The 27,610-nt window shown below is 49.2% G+C and overlaps 1 long non-coding RNA gene across 1 annotated transcript; it reads left to right on the plus strand.

The window, feature by feature from the left end:
- The first annotated feature begins 247 nt into the window (after nt 1-247).
- LOC139077343 (uncharacterized) lies at nt 248-26,928 on the plus strand. Its single transcript, XR_011529770.1, has 2 exons — nt 248-400; nt 23,002-26,928. It is a non-coding gene; the product is annotated as an uncharacterized lncRNA (long non-coding RNA).
- The last annotated feature ends 682 nt before the right edge of the window (nt 26,929-27,610 follow it).

Consider the following 27,610-nt stretch of genomic DNA (forward strand, 5'->3'; position numbering starts at 1 on the left):
AGCTATGTGCAGGCTAGGATGCATTCACAGAGACTAGTGGGTCAGGGTCATAGTAAAGCACAATAGTGCTTCTTTTTCCCCTAAGATGGCTTCCCTCATGTTAACTCAAGATCTAGCTGTTAGAATTTTGCAACCTCTCTTACACAATCAGGAGCTTGGTAACCTCTTTCACTCTCGTTCCAAGGATTTTAGGCCTGCTTGGCCAATCAAGTTACGCTCATCAATTCTTGGCGGCCCCACCCCTGCCAGCAGGGCACAGAACACACAGTGGGTCCTTGGTGCATGCTTGTGGGACTGAGTTGGTTAATGCAGCCTGGATCCTGTTCTGATTATCTGGGTGACTTCAAGCAAGTCAGTATACCTTTTGTTGTTTATATTCCTCATCTGGAAAGATAAAGAGGTTTGTACAGATGTTCTCTAAGATTCTGTTTGACTTTCAAGGCCCAGAATGGAATTAACCAGTTCAAGGGATTTTAGTGGATTGAGAGGGAAGGGGTAGGGGTGAGGGAGAGGATGCTGAGTGTTTTGGAGGGGGGCTCAGGTAAGACTTTCTTCCCAGGGTCTTGAGGATCAGCTTTGGGGGACCCTTTGAGTGAGACTTGCTCCTCGAAGTTCAGGATTTTCCCCTTGTCATTTCCTGCTTCCCTGGGGCTGTGACCATGGGAGCAAGGTCTCCAACCAGGGGCAAATGAACCCCCTGAAACTGTCCACACAGAGTTGGAGGTATGCGGGTGAATGTATTTTAGGGAGAGATGTCCTTGCTTTCATCACTTTCTCTAAGGGACCTATGCCCCTTAAAGTTTAGGAACCCCTATTTAGAAGGCCAGGATGAACTAAGAAGATGAGCAAGAGGAGAAGGAGGAGGGAAGGGTACCCAATCCCCTAATATCTTCATATATTTTCCAGACTTGTTTCCTCATCAGTAAAATTAAAAGTTTGAGTGATGTCTAGCAATGTCCAGCAGTTAGAATAATAAGGCCTAATTTTATTTCATGTACATTATCTCAGTTACTCTTTCCAAAAGCCCTGTGAAAGCGTTCCCGGTGAGCATCCTTGTTTTCTAGATGACAAAACCAAAGTTTGCTGAGGTTTGGCGACCTGCCCAAGGTCACACAGCCTGTGAGTGGCAAAGTGGCCCCAAACCTGGCTGCTGGCTGAGATATTTCCAGGCTTCCCCTGCACTATGCAGAAGGGTCACATGCAGTGAGGTCTCGAGGGTTCTCCCACCAGCCAGTCTGGCCAAGGGGAGTGAGGAGAGGGGAGAAGAGGAGGAGGTGGTGGGAGGAAGGGGTCATGTCCAGGTAGAAATCCTCAGCTCCTTCCAGCAAATCCAGAAGGCCTCCCGGAGAAGGGGGCACTAGGGAGCTGGGGAGCTGGGCTGTGCATGGGGGAGGGGAGGAATTCCCAGGCAGGGAAAGCATCGTTTCTGGTGGGTTCTCAGGTATTTATGGCCTCTGGATGGCTGGAATGCAGGTGTGGGTTCGCTCTCAGACTTCGGGCTCTGCTGCAGGCCTCAGGCTGAGGAGACTTTTTGGAATGTGCCCCTTGCCTTCTAGGGCCACCTTTGGCCTCACCTGCTGTTTACCCTCCTCTTCCTCCCCCTCTGTCCCCCTTGGCAGCCTGAGCCAGTGCCAGGAAATTGTTGGTCAAAGGTGAGGTCGCAAAGAACCTGGAGAAAGAACAGGTCCTCATTGGCCTTGTCTCCCTGCCAGGTGCCTTCTGCCTCACAAGGTTCTCCTGCCCCTTCTCATTACCTGCATCTCCTGCTCCCTTACAAGCTTGGATCCACGGGGCAGATTTTGGTGGCGATTTTCTCAAGATTGACCCTCCCAAGAGGCTCTCCCCTCCTCCAGTTTCTGGTAAATGGTCTATGTATCTGTTAGGCCACTTCTCAGACCCTGTGGTCTCCTGGGTTTAGATGCGGGCATCCCAGTGAGGCTGGAAGCTCCTGAAGGGAAGGACTGTGTTCATTTACCATTGTATCCTCAGGGCCTGGCTTTTAACAATGTCTCTTTCAATGGATGGATGAATGAGACTAATATCCTGGGACTATAGTTCAGAACTCACCTCCTGGGATTACTTCCACCCTGTTCTTACCATCCTCCCATTCTGACCTTTGGTCTTTCTGTCTGTCCTGTCCTGATTCTCCTTGTTGTTGTTCTCAGATTATTCCAGACGGGTGCTTTCAACCACAAGTGAGCTCTGTGAGGGCAGAAACTGTGTCTTCTAGTTCTTCCATGTGGCCCCCTGACACTGGACCCCAGTGCCTTGCAGGCAGCAGGCCCCTAACTGATGCTCACCAACTAAACTGGCCTGTGGGATCTGGGCCAAAGGGGGGCCAGGAAGGTCAGATTATTTCTTAAGGTCACCCAGCTTTTGGGGAAAGAGCTTGGGTCTGCCTTAGCCCAACCTGCACATTATTATGCAGCCGCTGTGTGCAGTGCTGATATTTTAAAACCATTGACATTCATTCCTTTATTCACTCAAAAGACTTTCGCCCAGGGCCTTGGATGTGCCAGGCACTGAGGCTGCTCTGACTCTCAGAGTTGAAAGTGATACAGTCCCTGGCCTCAAGGAGGTACGAACCATTCAGGGAGGGGAGATATTTACCAGAGCAGTCCTCAGCGTGGGAGCCAAACACTGGGGCAGTCAGAGAAGCTGGCTTTCCAGAGGAGCTGGCACCTGAGGCCCTTGAAAAGGTCTCATGTAGCCATTCATTTGGTGTAAGCCGTTTAAGAGAGCTTGGCCCATCTCAGTTAGCCCCGATGTGACTGTGGTTTTGGCTCATGGGGAGGAGGGTGGAGGCCATGCCCTGCACCAGCCACCTGAGGGCTGTAGGACCACAGTACCGGCTGGCAGTGAGGGCCCATCGTCTGCAGGTAGACACGCTGCGCTCAGAGATGGGCAGAGACACTTCCAAGGCCCTGTGGCGGCTCAGGGCCGAGCTGGGTCCAGAACCCAGGTGTCCTGACTCCCACTTCTGGGCTCTCTCCCATAGATGCCCCACCTCCCCTTTGCCTTTACTAGGCCAGGGTCTTTGCTGGGTCAGTACCTTGGGCCCTGGCTGCGTGCTAGGCACAGATGGGGTTGTCCTTACCAGGGTCCCCCTTCTTGCATAGTGACAGACGGGCATTGAAAGGATGGCCCAGGCTAAGGCATCTGTTGAAAGGAGGTGGGATATGAACGAAGCCTAGCAATTCAGGCAGGAGGATGCCCATCGGAGAGAGCATGAGTTCCATTATTCACGGGCAGGGCAAGCCTGTCAGAAGGATAGAGAGGGAAAGGGGCCAGTAGAAGATGCTCTCTGGGCCGGACTTCCCGGCTGTGGGCCTGCCTGGGCACGCTTGCACAGGGCTCCCAGGCCTTGTTTTCCCCAGCAGCCTCCGGATACAAAGTCCAATGGGGTGATTTGGACATCTCTTCCCAGGGCAGTCTTAAAGGGCCAGCGCCTATTCCTCGGGTTAGTAATTACCTGTTGGGTCACCAATAGACCCAGATGTCAGTGTGTCTGAGGTGGGGTAGGGACAGAGGAGTAGCCTGGGACAGGTCTGGAGAGAGACCTGAGGAGGCAGATGGTGGCTCCTTGGAATGCATGCTCTCAGGGGCTGCCTCCTCTCCCTGCCGGCCTTGGGCCATGAGAAGGGACCTGTGTCTTTAAGGGCAAGTAGCCCAGGGAACTTGTGAGCCCAAAAGGGAGGGTAAAGTCCAGGGTGCCACCCCCACCTCTGACAGGAGAGCAATTTGGGAGAGGAAGAAGCATGCCAGGTTTAGGGTTCCCACAGAAGGTCGGGGGGACTCTCCCAGCCAAACAAGAGGGAGGGAGGGGCATGTCTGGGGACTTCAGGAGGCCAGGCCTTCGCTAGGCAGGCCCCTGGGGCCCCTCACGCCCACCCTTCAGTCACAGTCATGTCCCACAGACTTGGAAGGTGCCCCAGCATCACCCTGTCCCAAGCTGGCAATATTCCCAGTCGCTCCTCCGTTCTCCGTCTCTGTCCCACCCCCAGCCTTGGGAAGCAGAGTAATAAGAAATAATAATGAAAACAAGAGCCACCTTTTGTTGGGCCCTGGGGATAGAATATGGACTCACTCATACTCCTTCCAACAGCCCCATGAGAAGGGTACAAATTTCACCCCCATTTTTACCAGAGTGGAAAGGGAAGCCTGGAGAGCTTATGTAACTGCTCAAGGCCACACGGAGAGCGAGGGGCAGAGCGGACCAGGCCCCGGTCTGTGTTGCATCAAGGTTTGTGATGGGCTGTGGCCCTGCCATTTCCCCACCAGACTGGCTCAGCCAGGCCTCCAGAAATCTTTCCAGATTTACCCATCCAGCCCGTGTCACCTCTTCCCCGCCTCCCCTGTGAGAATCTAGTAGCCCTGAGCTTAGCCAGGCTGGATTCGTCTGAAACTGCCTTGGACTCCGTGGCTGCAAGTGGCTGTGGCCTCCCTGCAGCCCTGGGGCCTTCCTGGAGGCAGGGGCAGGGGCTCTGAGGGGCTTGTGGAGTAGGCTGGAGGAGGCAGAGGCTTGAACAAGATGACCCTCACAGGAAATCCCACTGTGAAAAGTGCTGTCCCTACTTCTGGAAAGGCTCTATCTCAAGCTCGCTCGCCCTACTTCTGATTCACAGAGCTCTCCATGAACACTTTTCTGTTTTCTAGGTGTTTAAGTCTAATGACTTCCACCAGATTCCCAACTGTGGCTTTTAATTGTTATCATCTGTCTCAAATACCATATGCTTACAGTTTATCCTTTCCCAAGCCCTTTGCACACACAATTTCCTACGGGTTTGGCAGAGCAGGTTTTATTAATCCCACTAGACAGATGAGGAAACTGAGCCCTCTAGCGAGGAAGTGACACCGCCAGAACATAGCAAGGCTTGGTGGCAGAGGCCAGCTCTGCCCTCATCTGCACTCAGCTTTCCCTGTACCGCTTTCTCCGTTGCCTCTGTCCTGTCCCTGGCCCGGGGAACTTTCTCACCTAAGCCTGCCTGGCTTTGGAGTTACACTTTGCCCCTAGTTCTTTACTTAATTTTTGTTTGTTGCAGTAAAACACACATTACATAAAATTTACTGTCTTAACCATTTTAAAGTGCACAGTTCAGTGGTATTAAGGACATTTATATTGTTGTGCAACCACTACCACCATCCATCTCTAGAACTTTTCCATCTTTTCCAACTGAAACTCTATGCCAATTAAATAACAACTCTCCATTCCCCTCCCCCAGCCCCTGACAACCACCGTTCTGCTTTCTGCCTCTGTGAATTTGATTGCTCAAATCCCTCACACAAGTGGAATCGTATAGTCTTGGTCTTTTTGTGACTGACTTATTTCACTTAGCAAAATGTTCTCAAGGTGAATCCACATTGTAACATATGTTAGAATTTCCTTCCTTTTTAAGGCTGAATAATATTCCTTTGTATATATATATACACCCCATTTTGCTTATCTATTCATCCACCCATGGACACTTGGGTTGCTTCCATGATTTAGCTATTATGAATAATGCTTCCATGAATGTGAGTGTACATATATCTTTTCAAGACCCTGCTTTCAATTCTTTTGGGTATATACCTGAAGGTGGGATTGCTGGGTCATATGGTAATTCTGTTTTTAATTTTTTGAGGAACCACCAGACTGTTTTCCACAGCGGCTGCACCATATTACATTCCCACCAACAATGCTCAAGGGTTCCAGTTTCTCTTCATCCTCCTTAACGCTTGTGATTTGGGTTTTTTGATAGCAGCCATCCTAACGAATGTGAAGTGATATCTAATTGTAGTTTTGATGTGCATTTCCCTAATGATTAGTGATGTTGAGCATCTTTTCATGTGCTTATTGGCCGTTTGTATATCTTTTTTGGAGAAATATCTGTTCAAGTCTTTTCCCATTTTTGAATTGGGTTTTTGCTTTGTTTTTTTTTTTTGTGAGGTTTGGCCCTGAGCTAACATTTGTTGCCAGTCTTCCTCTTTTTGTTTGAGGAAGATTGTCCCTAGCTAACATCTGCACCAATCTTCCTCTATTTTGTGTGTTGGACGCTGCCACAGCATGGCTTGATGAGCAGTGTGTAGGTTCATGCCCAGGATCTGAACCCACGAACCCCACGCCACTGAAGTAGAGGGCACAAACTTAACCGCTACGCCACCAGGCTGGCCCCAGGTTTTTGTTTTTTTGCTGTGGAGCTTTAGGAGTTCTCTATATATTCTGGATATTAATCCCTTATTGGTTGTATGACTTGCAAATATTTTCTCCCATTCTGTGGGTTGCCTTTTTACTCTGTTGATAGTGTCTTTTGATGCACAAAGGATTTGAAATTTTCATGAATGCTGCTAGTTCTTGGTGCTGTCACTGTGGCTCCTTCAGCTGGGGTTCCAGAGTGTCCCATCCCTAGACTGCCTCTAGACCTGTCTCCCTGGGTTGATGGCCTATTTACCTGGTGACCTCACCCCTAACACAGAACTCCCCAGGGGCAGGCCCTGGCCTGTTGGGGTCTGTGTTTCCAGCACCGGCACAGGGCCTGGCACATGGCAGATGCTGGGTGTGTGTTTGATGGATAGGTGAAGACCACCCAGTGTGATGACAGATGATTCAGGCTGGGGATGGGGTGGTGGGAGAGATGAGGGGTTCCCAGCACTGTGGAGAATGAGCGCAAAGTGGCCTGCTGCTACCGTACAGGAGGGGAGAGTGAGATGCTGAGGAGCACAGATTCTGGAGCCAGAGTATCTAGTTCGAATCCTCTCGTATTGGCTATTCAATCTTGGGCAAGTTACTTAACCCTTCTATGCCTCAATTTCTTTGCCATCTTTGAAATGGGAATAATAATAGTATCTAGTTTAGAAGGTTGGTTATGAGAATCAAATGATTCGTAAAACACTGAGAACAGGGCTTAGCATTTCACAAATATTATACAGGTGCTGGCTGTTATTATTATTACTTCATTATAGTCTTGTCTCTTTGAGAGCAGAGAACACATTCCCTCATCTCTGTGGCTCCAGCACCTAGCACAGTGCCCAGTGCAGAGCTGGTGGTCGGTCAGTATTTGCTACTTGAATTAAATTGTCTTTTGTCAACCAGGCAGTCCTTCATTACTGTGCCCTTAGTTTCTCCTGCTGCAGCTCCCTAACACTTTTAGTCCTGTTCTCCGTCCTCCTGCACAGTTGGGTCTTGGTCTCCCCGACCCTGCAAAGGGCCTCTAGGAAGGTAAACTGCTGGTTCTCAGCCCTTCATAAAGGGATCCTGGGGCTGGGCTGGACAGGGACTGGGCGGGCTGGGAGGGCAGGTCATGAGATTGGGGGCTGGAAGAGGGCTGCCACTCTCCATTTTCTTTCTCTTCTGTATCCCTCAGCTCCAAGTCATAGAATCATGGGATCCCAGGGTTGTTCTTCTAACTCCCACAGAAGTGCCTGGACCATGCTGTGCCTGTTCTCCTTATAGCTTGCTGGCTGCCTCGTTCTCTCTTGGATCCAGGGGACAGAGAGAAGACCCTTAGGTATTCTGAAAGGGTGCTGGCCTTGTCTCCTGCCAGAGACTCTCTGATATGACTCTTTTGACCATCTCCTTGGCATTGTTGTTACTCCTAGAGGCACCCAGGAGTCAAGCCCTGGTGTGAGGGTAGAAGGACATCCTTGATCCTTCCCCGGGTCCAGCAACAATGGGGCAGACTCCTCTCTGGGCTGCCCCATTGCCTTGTATTCTCTGGGCCCTGCTGCCATGCCCAGCTGTGCCTCAGGGGTTCCAGGCTCACATGGACCTGGGCAGTCAGCTGTGCCCTCTGCTCAAGGGTCAAGCCTCCCTGGGTTCCTGATGTCCCTAGTGCCCTGACATCATCTCAGATCCTGTGACTTGCCCCGCCCGGCTCAGGAGGGACCTTGTCCCTGAAGACTTTGGCCTCTCCTTGGATGCTGATGAGCAGTGTGGCAAGTGGGTCAGGTGCCATTGGACAATGGGGAGGCCTGGAGGCTGGCTTGTGGCTGGGGGTGGGGGTACCACTTTGCCCTGCAAGGCTGGCTCTGGGCGTAAGAGAAGTGACTCACACCTTCAGGCAGTAGTGAGGAGAGAGGGCAGGGCATGGGCACTGGGTACGTGTGGGTGTGGAGGGGTGGGGAGCTAGGGTTCACATCCGAGATCTTCCCATCTGCCAAGAAGCCCAGTAGCTGACCTGCATCTCCAGGTGTGTGGGATGGGCTTGTGTACGAGTGTGTGGTTTGTGGGCGTGAGCGCAGGGACGTGTGGCTGTGGATTACGTGGGTGTGAGCAGAGTGTGTGATTGGGTGTGCGTGTGCAGTGAGTGGGGTAGTCAGGGTGGTGATAGGGGACTATTGAGTGTGATGCTGGGCTTGGGGGGTGAGCAGAGGTCAGAGTAGAGAGTGGCCACAAAATTACAATGTACCTGATCTCTCTATATTTTAATTTAACCTCAGCCTCTGCCAGGGGTCAGGTTGCTGGGTAACTATTGGGAGTGGAGGGAGAATTTAGGGCCTCCTGTTGCTACCCCAGCTGCTGATTATCATCTGAACGATGATGTCCTAGGAGGAGAGAGACTTGCCACCTGCGGCAACTATACCTCCAGCAGGCAGGGCGAGTTTGTGTGTGTGGGTGCTCACACCCAGCCCCCGGTCTCTGTGTGTTTATGACTGTCTGAGTGTGTGTGTGTGTTTGTGTGTGTGATGTTTCGAGTCTGCTATATCTTTGTGTATAGACGTGTGTGAACCTGTGACCTGTGATAGGCTCCACATGTCAGTTTTGAGGTATGTGTGTTCGCGTGTGTATATGCATGAGCAATGCCATTGTCTTTTGTTTTATTTTTTGATTGGGAGAACATGCTAGAGTCACATTTTCAAAATTACACAAGCAACATTCTAGAACTAAATTTTAACAGTCATTGTTCTATGTCTCTATGCACAATATGTATATATCATATTTTATATCATATATTTGATATAAATAAATGCCTTTGATATATTCTTGAAACTTAATTTTCTTAAACAATTAAAATATTATTTCTTCTAATAATTTACTTCTTCTAATAACAAAATAAGTCATATTTTGATCAGATGCTTTTATTACCACCACCTGAAAATAGTATTTATGTAATTGCTTATTATCTTTCTTTCCCACTAGAATATAAGCTTTATGAGGGTAGGGATTTTGTCTGTCTTGCTCACTGTTGTGTTCCTCTGGTTGTGCTATGTGAGACGCCGCCTCAGCATGGCCTAATGAGTAGTGCCATGTCCGCGCCCAGGATCTGAACCAGCAAAACCCTCAGCCGCTGAAACAGAATGTGCAAACTTAACCACATGGCCCCATAAATAAGTATTTTTTGTATAAGTGAAAGGGCAAGCATTCCTAAGAAAATGGTATTTAAGTAGAGGCCTGAAGGATGAGGAGGCATTTACCTGTTCAAGAAGGATAAGGACTATTCTAGGTGATAGGCAGTATGTACAAAGGTCCTGAGGCAGAAGCGGGCACAGTGCACTCCGAGGGGCTGACAAGTGGCTCGTGCAGCTGGAGTGCTCTGTGTGTGTGTGTGTGTGTGTGTGTGTGTGTAGAGCTTTCTCGGCTATTTGAAGGAGTCTGAAAAATTATTGAAGAGTTTTAAGCAAGGGAGCGACATGATCAGATTCATGTTTTTGACACGTCCCTCTTGTTGCTAGATGAGGCTGGACTGCGGGCTGGGAGGAAGAGTAGAAGCAGCAGAACTAGTGGGGACCTGGTGCCGTCCTCCAGGCAGGCGGGGTGGGGGCTTGGCCCCGTGGCTGCCTGGGGACGGAGCTCCCAGGACAGTCAGGAGGTTTTTTAGCAGTAGACTTGGCATGATTGCAATGATAGGCTGGGTAGAAGGAGACGGCAGATGAGGGAGAGGGAGGCGCTGGGAGTGGTTCCGAGATTTCTGGCTTGCTTAAGGAGTTGGCTAGCGAATTGAGTGCTTACTATGTGCTGGGCGCTCTTCTAACCACTTCGCTCTCCCAATTAATCTTCTCGGCTGTCTGAGGCAAGTCAAATGATAATCCCCGAGGAAACGAAGGTTCAGTGTGATAAGGCCGCTGCTGTCGGGTTTACACTTGGCGCGGTGAAGCCCTCCTATCTAATACCATCGGGGCTGTAGCTGGCTGGTCAGAACGGGAATCATAAAAAAATGAGACGTTTACAGTATGCATATTTCATTTTAACTGGAGACTTACGGATGTGCTAACATCTGCCAGCCTTTTGATGGATAGCTGAGGCCTTCTCCTGGGCACAGACACTCCTGAGCCTGGAATTTCTTTCTTGCATAAACCACCCCATGACCCTCTATCTTCCCTGGGTTCCAGTTTTGATTTATTTAAAGTGGAGCAAGAACTTCATACCTCTTAAGAACCAGCCAAGGGCAGGATCCTTCCAGACTTTTTGACCCCTGCCCCCATGTCCCAAACCCAGCCTGCCAGTACCACTCTGTCTCTTTCACATCTAACTCAATGGCAATTCTTTTCAGTGGCTTGCTATTACCAAACTCTTCCAAAACATTCCAACTTGGATCTTTAAGAAAAAGAAGAAAACTCTTGCTTTTCACAGTCATTTTTCATTGTTTAGTGTCTTATTTAATTAAATTACATAATTACAGTAACAAGCACGTTGGTAGGCAGGTTTGGGACAAACACAATGGCTCTTGGGACTCATGTGATTTGGTTGGTGGGAGCGGAAATGGATGAGCATGTTGGAGAGCCCCCGGGGGGTCGGCCTGAGCCCTCTTACAGGCCCATGGTCTGCAGGCTTCACGGAGGGAGTACAGGGTTATTGCATGAGGCCCTAGGCAAGGTCGGTCACCAGATGAGAATGCGGGCAAGCAGAGAGCTGTCTCTGGGTGACACTCTCTGTTACGTTTTACCAGAAGACGAATTTTGTGTTCAGTATTTAGTACACTTATCTGGAGCCCTCAGTCATCCATATGGAAAGCTATCAGCAGTTTAAGTGCTCAGCATTGGTTAGATTTAAAAAGTATACTGTGTACCTTAAATAATTAGCTCTATTAATAATGAGTCAGACAGGAGCACAGGGCTGGTGGTTCATTCTGGAACTTCACATTGTCCTGGGCCAAGCACTGGGGAAGGCAGTAGGTAGCACAGTTGGGAGTGGCTGACGCAGTGCCCTCTTTGTTACTTAGGTGTCTGCACTTGGCTAGGCTGGGGTCCATCCTGAAGGCCAAGTTTCTGCTTTCAAGGAACTTCTGTTCCTGAAGAGAGTGAAGGTGAGATTCTCAGAAGCAACAGGAATCTGGATCCAGACACTGGGAAGGAGTGACCCTCTGGTGGGGGCTAATAGGCTGTGTCCTGCCCTCTAGCCGCAGGGGGAGCAGGAGGACAGGGATAGTGCTGTCTTGATGCACAGAGCCCATCTGGCCTGGGGTGGGACACAGAGGGTGGGGACCTCATCTGCGAGGACTTGCCTGGGCAGCATGTCCAACTAGTTCTTGACTGGTATTTCATCTTTCAGAGGGTTGGGGGAAGTGAATGGAGGAAGGAGGATTGGTTGGCAGAGTGGACAGGCAGAGTGGCAGTGATAGGGGAAAGCTGGGATAAAAGTGAACCTGTCCCTTATTCATAATAGTCAGAGAAGGGAAGGTGGTTCAGTTCAACTGGATCATCATTTATTGAGTCAGTGCGTTAGCCTCTGGGAACACCAAGAGGAATCAGACACCATTCTTGCTCTCAAGAGCATATCATCTAGACAGAGACTTCCAACAAGGGCATTTTCATATATCATGCTATAGTAGTTTGGAATTCATTTGGTCTCAAGTAACAGAATACCCAGTGGACAGTGGCTTGAGCAATAAAGACATTTATCAATCTCACACAGCAGGAAGTCTGGAGGCAGGTGGCTCCAGGTTTGGTGAAAGGACTCAGCGAGGTTATGAAAAACTCAGGCTTTTTCTGTCTTCCTGCTTTGCCATCCTCAAGATGTTAGCTTTTTGTCCATATGCTTCTTGTGTCATGGTTGCAAGATGGCGGCTGTGATGCCTCCTACAATTATATTCAAGGCAGAAACGAAAACAACCAAGGAGAAAAATGGGGCTGTATTTTTATCAGAGAAGAAAAATGTTTCCCAGAACCCCCTTCAGAAAACTACTTCTCATGTCTCATTGACCAGAACTGAGAGGGAATGTGGTAAGGGAGGCAGGGGAGGTGAGGGTCAGGTGGCTGGGAATAGGATGCTTATGAGAGCTTAAATGAGCCTTGATTCATCCCCTGGCCCTGGATACATTGCCACCCGAAAAGGTGGGGGTTCTGATGGCAAGAGAAAAGGGCAGGGTGGAATGGCTCTTAGGTAGAAAGAGCAGTGTCTGCTGTGTGTGGTAAGAGCTAAGTCTTGGGCCAGGATGCAAAGAGAAACCAGAGGAGCAGAGTTTGCCCTACCTGTGGGGTCAGGGAAAATTTCTCGGAAAAGGTGACCGAGTGAGGTCTTGAGCACCCCTTTCAAGAGCATTTGGAAGGTCATCCTTCGTAGAGGGAACAGCGGGAGCAGAAGCATAGAGATATGAAATAATATAGTGTGTCCAGGGAAGTGTGCACAATTAGATATTTAGTTAAAAGATGCAGTTAGAGAGAGAGAGAGAGAGAGAGAGGTGGAGGTACAGGTGACAAGAAACCAGACCACGGTAGGCTTTGCAAATCATGCTGCAACCTTGGATTTTATCCTGTAGGGTCTTGACTGGCTTTCAGCAGTGGAGGGGCGCGGTTAGCAGTGCATTTGAGAAAGATCAACCAGTGCTGGTGCAGAGAACGGATGGGAGACCCTGGGAGAAGCTCAGACTGAAGCAGGGAGGTTCTTGCAACCTTCCAGACGAGAGCTGCTGAGGGCCTGTAGTAAGACTTCCAAAGTCAGCCTGCCAATATTTCAGCGGCAAGATAGGCAGGATTCCATGGCACGAAGCTCTGGGAGGGACAGCTGTCTCTAGAGGGTTGAGAAGCTCCCAAAAATGTACATCAGACTGTGCAGTCACACACAGGGAATCTGTGTCCCAGTGATGAAGAAAGCGGGGAGGTGGCCAAGGAAATCAGTGGGCGGCATGGGAGCTCTTTGCCAGAGTGCTGTTTTAAAAAGGTTTCAAGGGAGAAGGGAAGGGCAAATATGAGGCAGGGCCACGGGCCTGTAAAGATGGTGCCCGGAAGACAAAAATAGACGGAACTTTGTGAAAGATGCCAGGGGCAACCCAAGCTTGTTTAGCCAGGATCAGAGCCAGTCAAGACCAAGGGAGGAGGAGGCTGTGGCTGGGCCTGATGGCATAACACGAGTGGGAAGTGAAGAAAGGCTGGCGCTCCTGGGGTGGTATCGTTGCTGCCCTTCTACCAGAGACAAGGAGACTGGCCTTCAGACCCAGAGATCAGGGCCACATCCGGAGAAGAAAGAGAAGCCCAGGGGGCCCTGGAGGTGGGATGAACCCCTCCCCACCAGCTGTTCATGGGGAGTACGGGGCCTTCTCCCCATAAAATGACATTTCAGGCACAAAGGAAGCTTAATAAGACTGCTGGGTCCACTCGGTCCCCCCTGAGAAAGCTCAGAGCATGGGCACCTGGTGAAAGGAAAATGTGGTTCCGAGTTTCAAAAAGAGGAGGAGGTTGGAATCTGCAACTGCACAGCTGAGGGCAGTCTGGGTCAGGATCCTTGTAGATTGTGAAAGGAATGGTTCATGAGCACTAATAAGTGAAGGAGCCAGCATAGGCTCACCATGGCTGCTTGTGTCAGGCCAATTAAAACCAAGAGTATTGAGATATAGGTAAGAAACACCCATGGAATACAGTTCAAAATGTACCAAGGAGTACACAGGCAAAGTCTCCCTCTCACCCCTGACTCCCAGCCTCCACTTCCCCTCCTCAAAGGCAACCAGTGTTACCATCAAGTATGTGTATTATGTAGCTACCCTTTCAAGAAGGCAAATGGTAGCATATTTCACTTGCCATTTTTAATTGAACTTTCTTTTCCTCTAATAATATATCTTGGAGCTTTTACACAGCACTTCATGTGGCATTGCCTCATTCTTTTAACGCCCTTGGAGCATCGTGATACGGATGCCCCGTCATTTATTCAACCAGCCACCCACAGTCTCCAGCCTTTCTCTCTTATCAACATTTCTACAATGAATAACTTTGCATATGGTTACTTCCTGCATGTTTGATATATGTGGTATGTGTGTGTTTCTATAGAATAAATACTCAGAGATGGAATTGTTGAGCCAAAGAATATGTGCATGTTTAATTTTCATAGACATTGTCAGATTGTCAAATTCCGTAGAAGTTGTGCCAATTTCTGTCCCCATCTTGAATACATGAGATGGTCTGTTTCCCTGTATTTTGGCTCACAGTGTGTTTTTAAACTTTCAGATCTTACTGTTGCTGGATGATCGGGTGGCAGAAAAATCTAGTTTTAATGTGTATTTCTCTTACTAAGATGGCTGACTAATAGATTTTTCTGACTCTCGGGAGGACTGGAGACTATAAAATGTGGAAATTGTGGGAAATGAGGAAACTCCACAAAGTTCTTGATAAAGTCTCTTGGGTACTTTGATGTTCAAGATGGAGAAATACAGCTGGGACCCTGAAGTGGTTTTATGGATAAGCAGCTGGACAAACGGTCATCCATTCATTCAACAAACATTCACAGAGTTTCTACTATTTGCTGGGCATTCCTCTAGACACTGGAATACTTCAATGAACACAATAGACCAAAAAATTCCTGCATGGAGCTTATGTTCCACAGTAGAAGACAGACAATAAGTGAAAATCAGAATAAGTAAATTATGTAATAAATTAAAAGGTCATACGCCAAGGGTATTGCTTAATGAATCCACATTGGTCTAGAAGAGGACTTTCCAGTGGATGCAACGGCGGCCAGGGCTCTGTCGTTAGTCCTGTCTTATTCATTCAACAAATGTTGATTGAACATCTACTGTGTGCCAGATGCTGTTTTAGGAGCTCGCGATACAATTGTGAACAAAACAGCCCCAAATCCCTGCCCTCCTAGAGCTTATGTTCTAGAGGTAGGAGACTGACAATAACAAAATGTCAGAAAAGTATAAAATATATTAGAAAGAAAAAAGTGCTATAGAGACACATTAAGTGGAAAAGGATGATTAAAGAGTGCCAGAGTAGGGTTGCAATTCCCAGGGGGGTGGTCAGGGAAGGCCTCACTCAGAAGATGACATTTGAGCAAAGGCCTGAAGGATGGAGGGAGCTGTGAGGCCATCTGGAGAAGGCTGGCAGTTCTTGAGGTGTTGGAGAAGCGCAAAGGAGGCTGGGATGGTTGGAGCAGAGAGAGAGATGGCGAGTGTGGAGGAGATGGAGCAGAGAGGGAAAGGGGGGCTGGATCATGCAGGGCCTGGGGGCCCCGGTGAAGCCTTCAGCTTTTACTCTGAGGGAGGCAGGAGCTTTTGGAGGGTCTGAGAAGAGGAGGCTCAGGATCCGAATTAGGTTTAACAGGATGATCCTGGCTGCTGTATTGAGACTAGACTACAGGTGTGGAGGACAGAGCAGGGAAACTAGTGATCTCAAGAGCAAGGGCAAAAGTCATGAGGCTCCTGCAAAAATCCAAGCAAGAAATGACAGTGGCTTGAAAAGATTGGAAGTGACAGAGAAATGCTTGGATTCTGATATGTTTTGAAGATAGAGCCAGCAGGATTTGCTGACAAATTGGGTATGGGATGTGAGAGCAAGAGAGGAGTTAAATTTGACTGCAGGATTTTTGGTCCCAGCAACCGGAAGGATGGAGTTGACATGACTGGAAATCTTGAGATGGTGTGGCCTATGGCTGCCATGTGGCTGGGAGTGGGAAGACCAGAAAGTCAGGTTTGGAATGCTAAGTTTGAGATGCCCGTTAGACATCTGGGTGGAGATGAGAGTGTACAACTGGGCATGTGAGTCTGGGATTCAGAGGAAAGGTCTGGGCTGGAGACGTAAATTCTGGAGTCATCAGTTTATAAATAATATTTAAAGCCTCTCATCTGGATGAGATCACCAAAGGAGTGAGTGAAGATAAGGATGAGAAGGGGTCCAAAGACTAGGCATGGGGCATTCCAACGTTACAGAGTTGGGGAACTGAGAAAGAACCAGTAAAGGAGGCTGGGAAGGAGTGGCCAGGGAAGTAGGAGGAAAACCAGGAGAGTGTGATGGCTTAAAAATCAAGTGAGCAAAAGCTTCAATAAGAGGAGTGACCAAATGTGCCAAATGGTGCTGAGAGGCCAGCTGGGATGAGGACTGAGGATTGACCATAGGACTGACCAGAGCACTATGCGGGAGTGGGGGTGGTGAAATCTGACTCACCAGTAGCTACGACTTGGAGGCGGGCCTAGATATGATGCTGATCCCATTGGGAGGAAAAGTGAACAACCAGTGAGAGAATCAGGAGCAGGAAGGCCACGACAGGTGGCCATGAGGATATGATGATACAAGATGGCATTTTCCAGGCCCTGCAATGGGGTCCCAAGTGCCAATTGTCTAAGAGGGTGGGGGCAGAGGGACTTAGTACAAAAGACTTGGAGTCTTGTTGACAACTTCTGGTGTGTCAGCAGTGACGTGCAGCAATCTGAAGAGCAAGGCAATCATAGGCCAGGTTAATGGACGTGTCATATCCAGAATGAGGGAGGTGACTGACCTGCTGGGCTCAGCAGCACAAGGCACATGAGGGGAACTGAGTTCAGCTGGAGGAGGAGAGGTGGGAGAGAGACATGGTGAGGAGGGGCAGGGAGTGCACAGCGGGCCAAGGACCTGGAAGGGAGCCTTTGTGAAAGGTGGGTAAAGAGCTAGAATGTTGAGCTTGGAAAAGAGTAGACTTGGAGGGTCTTCCACTCCAAGAAGAGCTCTCCTAGGAAGGATTTGTGTGTCTAAAAATGGTGGAATGAGGCCGAGTGAGTAAAAGCTGAAAGGAGATAGATTTTGTGCCATGACTTTTACTACATTTATTTGTGGATTCTCCATGAAATTTTGTAATTTGTGAGCATTCCAAGCCGTTTCTGACCCAGGTGTGTTCCACAATTTGCTGAATGGCTGAATCTCAAGTCTTGGGAAAACGATGCCTCCTCTTAAGACCAACTGAGTGGAATGAACAGCTTCTAATCTGATCATCGATCAAGGCAGAGGAGGTTTGTAATGGCGGGCCACAGGGCTGGGGGCTTGGCCTTCCCTGGGCCACGCTGCCACTGACTTGGCAGAGGGCGTGGATGGCCAGCTCCCACACTGCCCTCTTTCTCCCCTCCCAAATGTCTCAGCACTTGGGAAATTAGGAGAGAGGGGAGACCTGGCTCCTGACCTCAGTAGGCCCCCGTCCTCAGCGGACCCCCAGTCTCCAGAGGCTGGAAGAGGAGGTGGTGTGATCATATCCCGGGTCGGGCAGGAGATATAGCCTCCAAGATCTGTGCTCTGTAGCCCTCCTGGTTAGTGCTGTCCGACAGAACTATAATGTGAGCCACCTCTGTATTTGAAACTTCTTTAGTAGACACATTAAAAAACTAAAATGAACAGGTGAAATTAATTTTAATAGTATATTTTATATCTTTATGTAACCTAATATATCCCAAAATATTATTTCAACAGCTATTCAATATATGAAAACTTATTGAGATAATTTACAGTATTTCTTCATGCTAAGTCTTCACAATCTGTGGCATCCTGTACTTACAGCACATCTCGATTTGGATAGGCCATATGTGTGCTGGACAGCGAGGTCTCTGTCATCTGTCTCACTGCTCCTCCCTGCCTTGGCTGCCAGTGGGTGTGCGGGGACTTGATGCTGGTGCCTGCCTGGCTGTGGAAGGGGCTCACGGGGACCCTCAGAGGTGATCTGCAGGTGTGGTGCTCCCATAGCCCGTGTGTGTTTCTGGCGGGGAAGATGGCCCATGTTGTGTGTGCCTGCTGTTTTCCAGCGCCAGTAAATATTAACAAAGCAGTAGGAGCCAGGTCCTCGGGGAGGCCTGGGCTCCCAGGCCGGGAGGAACAGAGATAATGCTGTGTACCTTAGATAGGGTTTTAAACCTGGCCTCTGAGGCTGCTGGGGCCTGAGTTGCAAGGGAAACAAGGGGCAGGACTTCTCTTCCCAGGCCCAGGACACCTCGCCGGGAGATTCTCAGAACCCACAGACCTCAGAAGTACCACTTGCCTCTACATTTGCATCGGCCTCACCCCACTTCTCAGTCTCCTCCCCACAATCCACCCTCTTCACTTTAAGAGCTCTTCTCTCCAAATCCACTTGCCAATAAGCCCAGCTAAGCCCAATTTAAGGGCAGGAGGAACAGAATTCAGGTAGTTTCTTCTTTAAAACAATGCCAAACCAATAAGCACTTATTGAGCGCTTGCTGTATACTGGGCCATTACATAGGCTGCCTCCTTCCTCACAGCAAGCAGGGCTGCAGGATGTCTTCCACTCAGGGCAGGAGTGTGAAAGTCAAACAGGTCAGAGTCACAACTGGGATACAAACCTGGACTTTTGATTAGACTCATTCTAGCTACCAGCAAGTTCCTTCTGGGGAGAGGGAAGCAAGAATGTTTACTTGTATTTGCATAAATAAACACTGGAAGCACACAGAAGTGAATGTAAGTGATTACATAAGGCAGAAGGAACGGGGAGGACGGGGAAGTATTGCTGAGAGTGTATCCTTGTGTTTTACCTTGATGTTAGAACCATCTGGATAGATAGTCTAATTTTCAAAACAAGTGAGATGAAATTTTAACTATTCATTTTTTTCTTCCTGGTAGATGAGGATGTGTTTCTCAGAGTAGATGAGCTTGATCACCAACCTGAAATTTTTTCAATATCCAGAACGTATGTGGGCTTTATTTTCCATAAAGATAATCAATTAAAGTGACAAAAAAAAAGAAAGTGACTTCTTTCTGGTCATGGATTGGAAATGGTCTTCTTTAACTTCTCTCCTTGGCTCTTAGTCCCTGTTGCAGAAACTTCCAATCTGATAAGGAAAACAACCTACTTCTGCTCCTCAGACCACTCCCAGTCTGAAGGGAGACGTGGCCCTGTCCTCATGGAGCCCCAGTCTGAGGGGAGACACGGCCCCGCCTTCAGGGAGCCCCGGTCTGAGTGAGGACACAGCCCTGACTCAGGGAGTTCCCATGCCCAGCTCCTCTGGACCAGGTGAAAGAAACTGAGGGATTCCTCTGTGTTCTGAAGCACCCACTTCTGCCCTGGGCCTGGCTCCCCACTCCCATCCCAGGAAACCTCCTTAGTTCTCGTCCTGCTCAGTGTGTCAACACTTGATTCATTTCCCCAGAGGGCTTGTCCCTGGTCCCTGGAAAGTGTCTGTTTGTCCTTCTTTGCCTCCAGTGTCTCTCAGTGCCAGGGAATGCATGTCATGAGGGTGTGGGGGAGATGGGTGCCTCCTTAAGAACCAACCCTCCCACCCCCAGAAGACGCAGACTCTATAGCCTCCACTCAGACTGAAGCCTGAGCTGGGCTGGGGTGAGGGTGGGCCAATGTGCCAGTCTGTGTGGAGCTCCAAGGGGCTGCCCTGCCCTTTGCCCAAGTGTGGGCAGTGAGAACTGAGAAGATGGCCCAGGAGGCTTCTCTCGGCTTGGGGATCCCGCTCAGTGAGTCTGATCTGGAGACAGGCAGAGGATGGGAGGCCCCAAGTGTTCTCAGAAATCCAGAGGTCACTGACCTAGGAAGGCAAGGGTGAGCCCGGGTAGGGTAGGCCGAGGCACTCACACAGAGGCTGTATTTCCTTCTGAGCAGAAGGCACTGCCCTTGCCAGAATTGGAGGGGCCCATCCCCATCTCCAGCCAGGGCTCCTCAGCATCATTGAGGGGAGGCCAGGCTGTGAGGCCAGCCGGCTGCAGGTGCCTCCCCCCTACCCCCGGAAGGTGCTTACCCCATCCCATCCAGCTCAAATTCCCTTTCCTTCCCCTGCTGGCAGAGGAGTCATAGGGGTCTGGACCAGGCCTTGGAGGCTGGAACAGTGTGTGGGAATGGAGTGATGAAATCTGGTTGGGAGACTGGGGGGTGACAACGCAGTGAAGCCCTTCTTGAATACCCACTCTGAGCTCCCCCACCCTTCCTGTCTCCATCCTTGACCTCCTCCCAACCTGGCTGTGAAACTGAGAGGGAGACCCCAGCTGGCTGCAGGGTCGGAGCAGGGTCCAGGTGGAGACAGCAGCCACTCTGTGCTGAGTACAGAAATAGAGTTTGAGATTCCCAGTACCTCAGAGCTAGAGAGGGAGGCATCTCGGGGCTCATCCAGTCTGATGCCTTCATGGGGCAAGTAGGGTAAGTGAGAGGCCAATAGAGGTTTTTCTAAAACATACTGGAGAAGCCACAGAAGAGAGGGCCCAGTGACTGGGACCTGGAAAGCAATTTGCTGGGGCAATGTGAGAAAACGTCAGGGTTAGGGTGAGCGAGGTGGGAAAGGAGAAAGATATCCAGTGGGGAGAGGCGCTGGCCGTGTTTGCCCAGAGTATCAGGCCTGCAGGAAAAGAAAACAAAACGCTTGGAATTCTCGGAAGATAAGACCTCAGGTAACCCCAAGGGTCAGCGGTCAGCTCCCTAGAAATGTCCGCCAGTCAGCAGCACCTTTGACTCGGTGCCCTTGCTTTGCAGCCCAGGGTGACCTTGTACAAATGATTCCCCTCAGGGCCTCAGTCTCCCTATCTGTGAAAGGAGGTTGGGTACCCAGCTTTCCCAAAGGACCTCCCGTCTCCTCGCATCTACATTCACAGACCGAATGACACAATATCTTTGAGAGACTTTTCTGTTTGCATTTCTCATTCTCTCTGTGCCTCAGTTTTTACATCTGTAAAACGGGGACAAAAAAAAAATATCTATCTCCTAAGGTGGTTGTGAGGATTAAGTGAGTTAATACACATAAAGCATTCAGTATAGTGCCTGGCATGCAGAAAGTTCTTAATAAATGTTACTTGCCATTATCATTATCAATAATTAGGAGGGAGACGATGCTAAGCAGTTGTTCATGGCCTATAGTGGGTTTCTATTATAACAAATGAGCTGGGACAAGGGCCTCCCTGGTGTATTTTAAGGGCAGCCTGGCTCCACATCCTATGACAGGGGCCACCCACATCTAGGCAGGAGAGCCCAGAGGACAGTGAGAGCCAGGCCTGGAAGATCTGGAACCCCACTCTGGGAGCAGAGAGGCCAACGTGGTGTCCCCCGCCCAAGGTCTCTGGGCCTGGGTTTTGGCCTTGGGCCCCAGAGGGAGAGTCAGCACCCCTCCTCCCATGAGCTGGAGGTACCCTGCCATGAAGGTGGCTGGAGATAGGTGAACAGCGAGAGGCATCCTGTGGAGGGCTTTCAAGAGGCCGCCTTGCTTAGGGTCAATATTTGTTCAGCTCTTGGGCCGCCGCAGTCCATCACTGCCTCTGGCCCCTCACATTCCGGCCATCGCACCCCTATCTCAGGAACGTGCCACCATTCACTTGGGGGACCACGCCCAACATCAGCAGTGACCTGCCCTACCAATGCCATCACTGCCACCCTTATTTCCAGGCAGGAAACAAGAGGCCCCAGGAGGGAAGGGTATGTGCACCCAGGCAGGGGCATGGAGGATGCAGGCCAGGCGTGGGTGCTGGGCCCTGCCCACACTGCTTCTCCGCGTTGAAGCTCTGGCTTCCTAGCCAGCGGCAATCAATGAGGGAGGGGGCAAGACCTCCCCAGCTTCCCTCTGAGATTCCTACTTAAATTAGATAATTATTTCAGCAAACATTTCCTAAGCACCTACTGTATTCCCAAGAGAATACTGCCCCTAAAAAAAAAGAAGAAGAAAAGATTTCTTCCCAGGCCCTTGAGACGCTCATAATCTGATTTTTCAACCACGAATAACATCTAGGATCTCATTTCAAGGGGAAAATATCCTCAGGGGACCCCAGTATTAACTTAAATCAGGTTTGCTTAAATATATGCAAACAACTAGATATAAAATATCTTTCACTTTCAGCTTATACACAACTCAAACCCCAAAATCAATTTGCAGTTTAAATACAAAGAAAACAATACAAGCAATCAATTTCAAATAGGGGGCATACACGTCAGCCTGATGGCTCTTGCTGAAACCCAACCCTCACTTGCCCTGTGAACAGCGCACGGATCACCGACCACCGGAATACGCGGGAACCTGGGAACGGTTTGCTCTTACAAGACCCAAGGTCTATTTACATATGAAGCCCCGCCTCTGCTTTGTCCTCATTGGCCCAGGACAATGGGTAAGGGTCGGGTAGCGTACTTAAACTTATTTCCTGAGGTTAGCTTGTAATTGAGAGGGTCCTGGGAGTGAGACGGAGGCCTGGGGACAGGATTAATTCCAGGCTGTCTCTAGCCATGCCGTCCCCTGGTCCAACAGTGTCCAGAGCTCTTGACTTTCGTCTATTACCTCATTTGCTCCTCATTCCAAAGTGGAGAAGTGGCCAGGGCAAGTTCGTTTCAAGGCTCTTGAGTTTCCACCCTGCCTCAGAGAGGGAAGGCATGAATTTTTAAATGTCTATTTCTTATTTCCCCCCTTTTCTCCACAAAAGGTTGCACACTTTGCACGTGGTTCTGTACCTTGCCTCTTGAGTTTACTCCGGTCTTGGAGGACTTTGGATAATGGTGTCTAAAGAATGCCTTGATTTTTTTTTTTTTATTTTTACTGCTTCATGGTATTCCATCGTATGGCTGATCTGTGATTTATTCAACCAGTTCTTTGTTGAGTTAGGTCGTTTCCCTCTTTAGCGTTTATGAACAATGCTGCAGTGAATAATCTCGTATAGGCGTCATTTCGCAGTACAGATCTCTGCAGCAACAGTTCCCAGACCTGGAATTGTTGGTCAAAGGGTATATGTGCTTGTAATCTTGATACTTATTGCCAATTATTCTCCACAGAGACTGTAACAATTAAACCTCTACCAGCAATGGGAAGAGTGACAATTTCCCCACAGCCTGACCAACAAAGCGTGCTATCAATTGTTGTTGTTGTTTTGATGTTTGCTAATCTGATGGGTGAAAAATTGTATTTTACTCTAGTTCTAATTTGGATCTGTTTTATTTTCAAGGTGGCTGGCTGGGGCCGATGGATGCGGTGTTCTGTCGGGGTGTAAAGGACTTCCCAGGGCCCAGCTGTCCGGGCAGGGCCCATGCTACTGAACTGATTTGCTTTCACCTGTGGACAACTGACCGCGGGAGAGGCTCTAACTGTGGTAGGACCCACCCAAGTCATCTCCAAATCTGAAGACTCCTGGAAAAGCCACATTGGCTTATCCTTGCCTCTGGATGGGTGGGGTGGGGCCTTGGGTGTATCAGTTTAGAGCACTCTCCCAGGACGTAAGTAGCCAGGTCCCTGGGACCTCACACCAGTGTGGAAGTTTCCCTGGGGTTTAACCTCCTCCACTAAAGACCGTGTCATTCTTCCAGGCCTGTCCTCTTGGCATGGAAGAATCACAAGATGGCAGGCTCCAATGAATGACTAGGTGCTAAGCTCCTTTTGGTCTTGCTGGATCACAGTATCCATGGTGTCCCTCAGGACCAGAGACCCTGTACAAGGAGAAAACATGGTTAACTGCCTGATTTGTTCTATGTGAACCCATTCTTGCTAGAAGTCAGAGGCAACCTGACTCTAAATATGTGGCCTGGCATTGCTGAGGCCTGGGATGCTCAGGGAAGGGCCAGTGTAGGATCCTTTCTCCGTGGAACCTGCCAGAGTGTTCAAATACTGGGCCTCCTTCCTTCCAAATTGTCACAGTCTTTACAACAGCCTGGGACCCCAGAGCAGCTTCGTTTGAGATTTGTGGTTCAGCATCTCAGAATCTCTAGGCTGAAGAATCTTGGGCAGAAAGCAGCTCAGACTTAGGACATAAAACCCCAGAGCTGAAGGGACATTAGACAGTATCCAGTTCCTTCATTGTACAGCTGGGGAAACTGAGTCATGGGTAGGGTAAAGGACTCACCCAAGTACCGCTAACTAGCAGATGGCAGAGCCAGCTTGGGCATGAGGTTTTTGGACTCCTAGGCCAGCTCTCTCTGAGCTCAGTTCTAAGGGAAGGTGCTTAGTCTGCTCCCTCAGGACAAGCTGGTGTGCCCTTTCTGGCTGAGTGTGGGTGCCCAGGAGGGATGTCACTGCTGCTGCCTCTGCCACCACTGCCTAGATGGCTGCCAGCTCAGGAGGACCCCCCTGAGGACAGGGTGGATAAGGGGATTTACAGGGCCCACTCTTGGTGTGCCCAGATTTGTTTTCCATCTGCTTTTAATTGCGCCTAACGATCAACAGAGGAACCGAGAGAGTCCCTTCCTTCTGTCTCCCTCTGTTCTCCAGATATGGGGAGAGGGGGCAGGTGGAGGCATCAGCCTTCCCAGAAGTCGGCCTAATCTCTTTGCCTGTCTTGGAAAAGCTATTAATGAGGGTTGTTCCAAAGGTCTGGGGCAGGGAGCGAGCCTGCTTCTCTGCCAGTGCATGGAATGTCTTAGAAGCCCCTCCCCCAAGATGCCAAGCCCGAAGTCTATTGCCAAGGCTCTGGACTCAGGGAAAGAGGAACTGGGAACGAGACATGGAAAAGGGAAACCCCTTGGGGCAGGGATAAGATGTGTCACTCAGTGCTTCCTCATTGCTCTCTGGATTGGTCACCTTCTTCCCCCCATCTTTGCTCATGCTCTTCCTTCTCCTGGGAATTCCATCTTGGCTGCTGTCTGCCTATTCCACCCTGCCCATCCTGAATGACCCAGCTCAGTCCACCTCCTCAGGAACCTTCTGCTACTGCTCCAGCCCAGTGAGCTTTCCCCACTTTGAACCCTCCATGGATGGGACATAGAAATTGCTCAACAGACCCTCATTAATTAGAATTTGTCCAACACCTAATATAGGTCAGTGTCTTGGGCTGGCTCCCCCCAAGATAAAGATTGGAATGCTAGTGGCTGATTTTGGAGGTGATCCTATGAAACACTGGTCAGTGAGTGAGGAAGAGAGGCAGGGAAAGGAAGGAAGCTAATAAAATATGTGTTATTGAGCAGGTGACTGCTGTGGGCAACTGGGGTTGGGTCACCCTGGGGCCCCCCAGAGACTGTATAGAATACTTGCCTCAAAGTTACCACCCATGGGGCAAGGGTTAACCCCATTGTTATTCCCCCAATCCTGTAGTCGTTAGTTGAAGGATCCTGGGGAAGGGGCGGGTTGGGTCAACTCCCTGGCCCTCCTGGCCTGCCCTGCACGTGAACCCAAGAGTGCTCAAATCTCAGAATGTGAGTGCTGAGAGGCTGTGTGTGGGGATGTCCATGTCTGCGTCTGCTGGTAGCTGGGGATACAAAGATGAGGAGAGCAACCCCCTGCCCTGTGGTTCACAATTGAGGGAGGGAGCTGCGGGTTTAACACATCAATCCAGTGCAGCAGAGTAAATATCAGAGTGGAAGTAGCCATACTGGGCTGTGGGAGCTTAGAGACGGTACACCTGACCAGCCTGAGACTCCGGGAAGACATCCTGGAGAAGAGCAGAGGTTTGGGTTGGGAAGGGTAGTAGTTGTGGTGGTAGAGTAAGGTAGCAGGGCATTCCACGTCGAGGGAAGAAGAAGGTGGGCAAATCCTGCTATGGGGATCGGGGCATTCTGGGCCTGTTGTCAACTGACATCGCCAGCTCTGCCACCATCTCTCCTACAGCGTAAGGGTCAGCTCAAGTTCAAACTAATTTTGAGATAGCTGGTAATCTTAACACTAACCTGAGAGGACTGGCTGATGTTGAATTTGCAAACACAGGAAGATTTGCTCATTTAATGAGCTTAGAAATATGTCACCCATATTCTTTAAGTAAATCAGTGTCTTCAAAACAGAGCAGACAAGAGGGAAACAATAGAAAGAATAAACAAATGGGACTTCATCAGACTAAAGAGCTTCTTCAAGGCAAGGGAAAACAGGATTGAAACAAAAAAACAGCCCACTAATTGGGAAAAAATATTTACAAGTTATTTATCTGACAAAGGGTTAATCTTCATAATATATAAAGAACTCACACAGCTCAACAACAAAATAATCAAACAACCTGATCAAAAAATGGACAGGGGACATGAACAGACGTTTCTCCAAAGAAGATATACAGATGGCCAATAGGCACATGAAAAGATGCTCATCATCACTAATCATCAGGGAAATGCAAATCAAAACTACATTAAGATATCACCTTACACCTGTTAGAATGGCAAAAATATCCAAAACCAAGAGTGACAAATGTTGGAGAGGTTGTGGAGAAAAAGGAACTCTCATACACTGTTGGTGGGAATGCAAACTGGTGCAGCCACTATGGAAAACAGTATGGAGATTTCTCAAAAAGTTAGAAATACCTTATGACCCAGCCATCCCACTGCTGTGGTATCTATCCTAAGAACCTGAAATCAGCAATTCCAAAAGTCCCATGCACCCCTATGTTCATCGCAGCATTATTCACAATAACCAAGACGTGGAAGCAACCTAAGTGCCCAGCAACTGATGATTGGATAAAGAAGCTATGGTATAAATATACAATGGAATACTACTCAGCTATAAAAAAGGACAAAGTCATCCCATTCACAACAACATGGATGGACCTTGAGGGTATTATGTTAAGTGAAATAAGCCAGACAGAGAAAGACGAACTCTGTATGACTCCACTCATAGGTGGAAGTTAACATATAGACAAAGAGAACTGATTGGTGGTTACCAGGGGAAAGGGAGGTGGGGGAAGGGCACAAAGGGTGAAGTGGTGTACCCACAACATGACTAACAATAATGTACAACTGAAATTTCACAAGGTTGTTAACTATCATAATCTTAATTAAAAAAAAAACAGAGCAGACAAGACAGGTCCATCAATATTTGGGAAGACATTGGAATCTTCTACTTATGTTTTCTTTCATCCTTTAAAAATGTCTATTTTTTAGTGTATTTTCCAATAATGTACATAATTTATTAGCATAACGTACATGTAAATTATAAATAAAAAAATAAACCTGTGTTGGGGCACACATCACAGACTTTTTATTAATAGAGGTATGATCAAAAGAATCAGGAGCCTCTGGAAGTAGATGGTGGCTGGGGCCCTGCTTGAGATGTGCCACAGGAAGAAGGTTCTAGGAACCCACTCCTCCACCCACCCTTTCCACTCATCAGCGAGACGCTCAGGCTAGGCTGTCCAGTGGCATCCCTAGTCTCTTGTCAATACCCCTGTGAACATGGGCCCTTTGTGGGCCGGGTTTGGGCAGGGGGTAGGTTGCCATTTGTGGCTGCAGAATAGGCCTCTCCCTTCTCAGGCCCATTGACCCACACAGGGGCTTGCACCCTCTTTGGCAGAAGGATCCTCTTTTTGGAGCTGTTTCCATGGTAACAAGGCTGAAGCCATCACTTGCTGTCTCTGTCCCTGGGCCCTGTCCCCTCTGGCCTGAAGTTCCCAGGCCTGGCCCGGGCCCCCATACTTGTGCGTCCTGGCTGACTCACAGCCTCTCTAGCCACACTCCAGCCTCTGCCACCCTGTCCTGGCCTGGCCCCTCTGTCCCGGCTACAGTCAGTCACTAATTATCTTAGTCATCTTTCCATCCATGCTTGTTGAGCTAATGGGGAAGGCAAACAGAAATCTCAGCAAATGTGGAAAATTCCTGCTGACGAGGCTAGAGGCTGTGCCCAGGTTTGGGGGCATTAGATCTTCCCCTCCG

This window comes from Equus przewalskii, chromosome 19, assembly GCF_037783145.1.
Source record: "Equus przewalskii isolate Varuska chromosome 19, EquPr2, whole genome shotgun sequence".
In the NCBI taxonomy this organism is placed as follows: domain Eukaryota; kingdom Metazoa; phylum Chordata; class Mammalia; order Perissodactyla; family Equidae; genus Equus; species Equus przewalskii.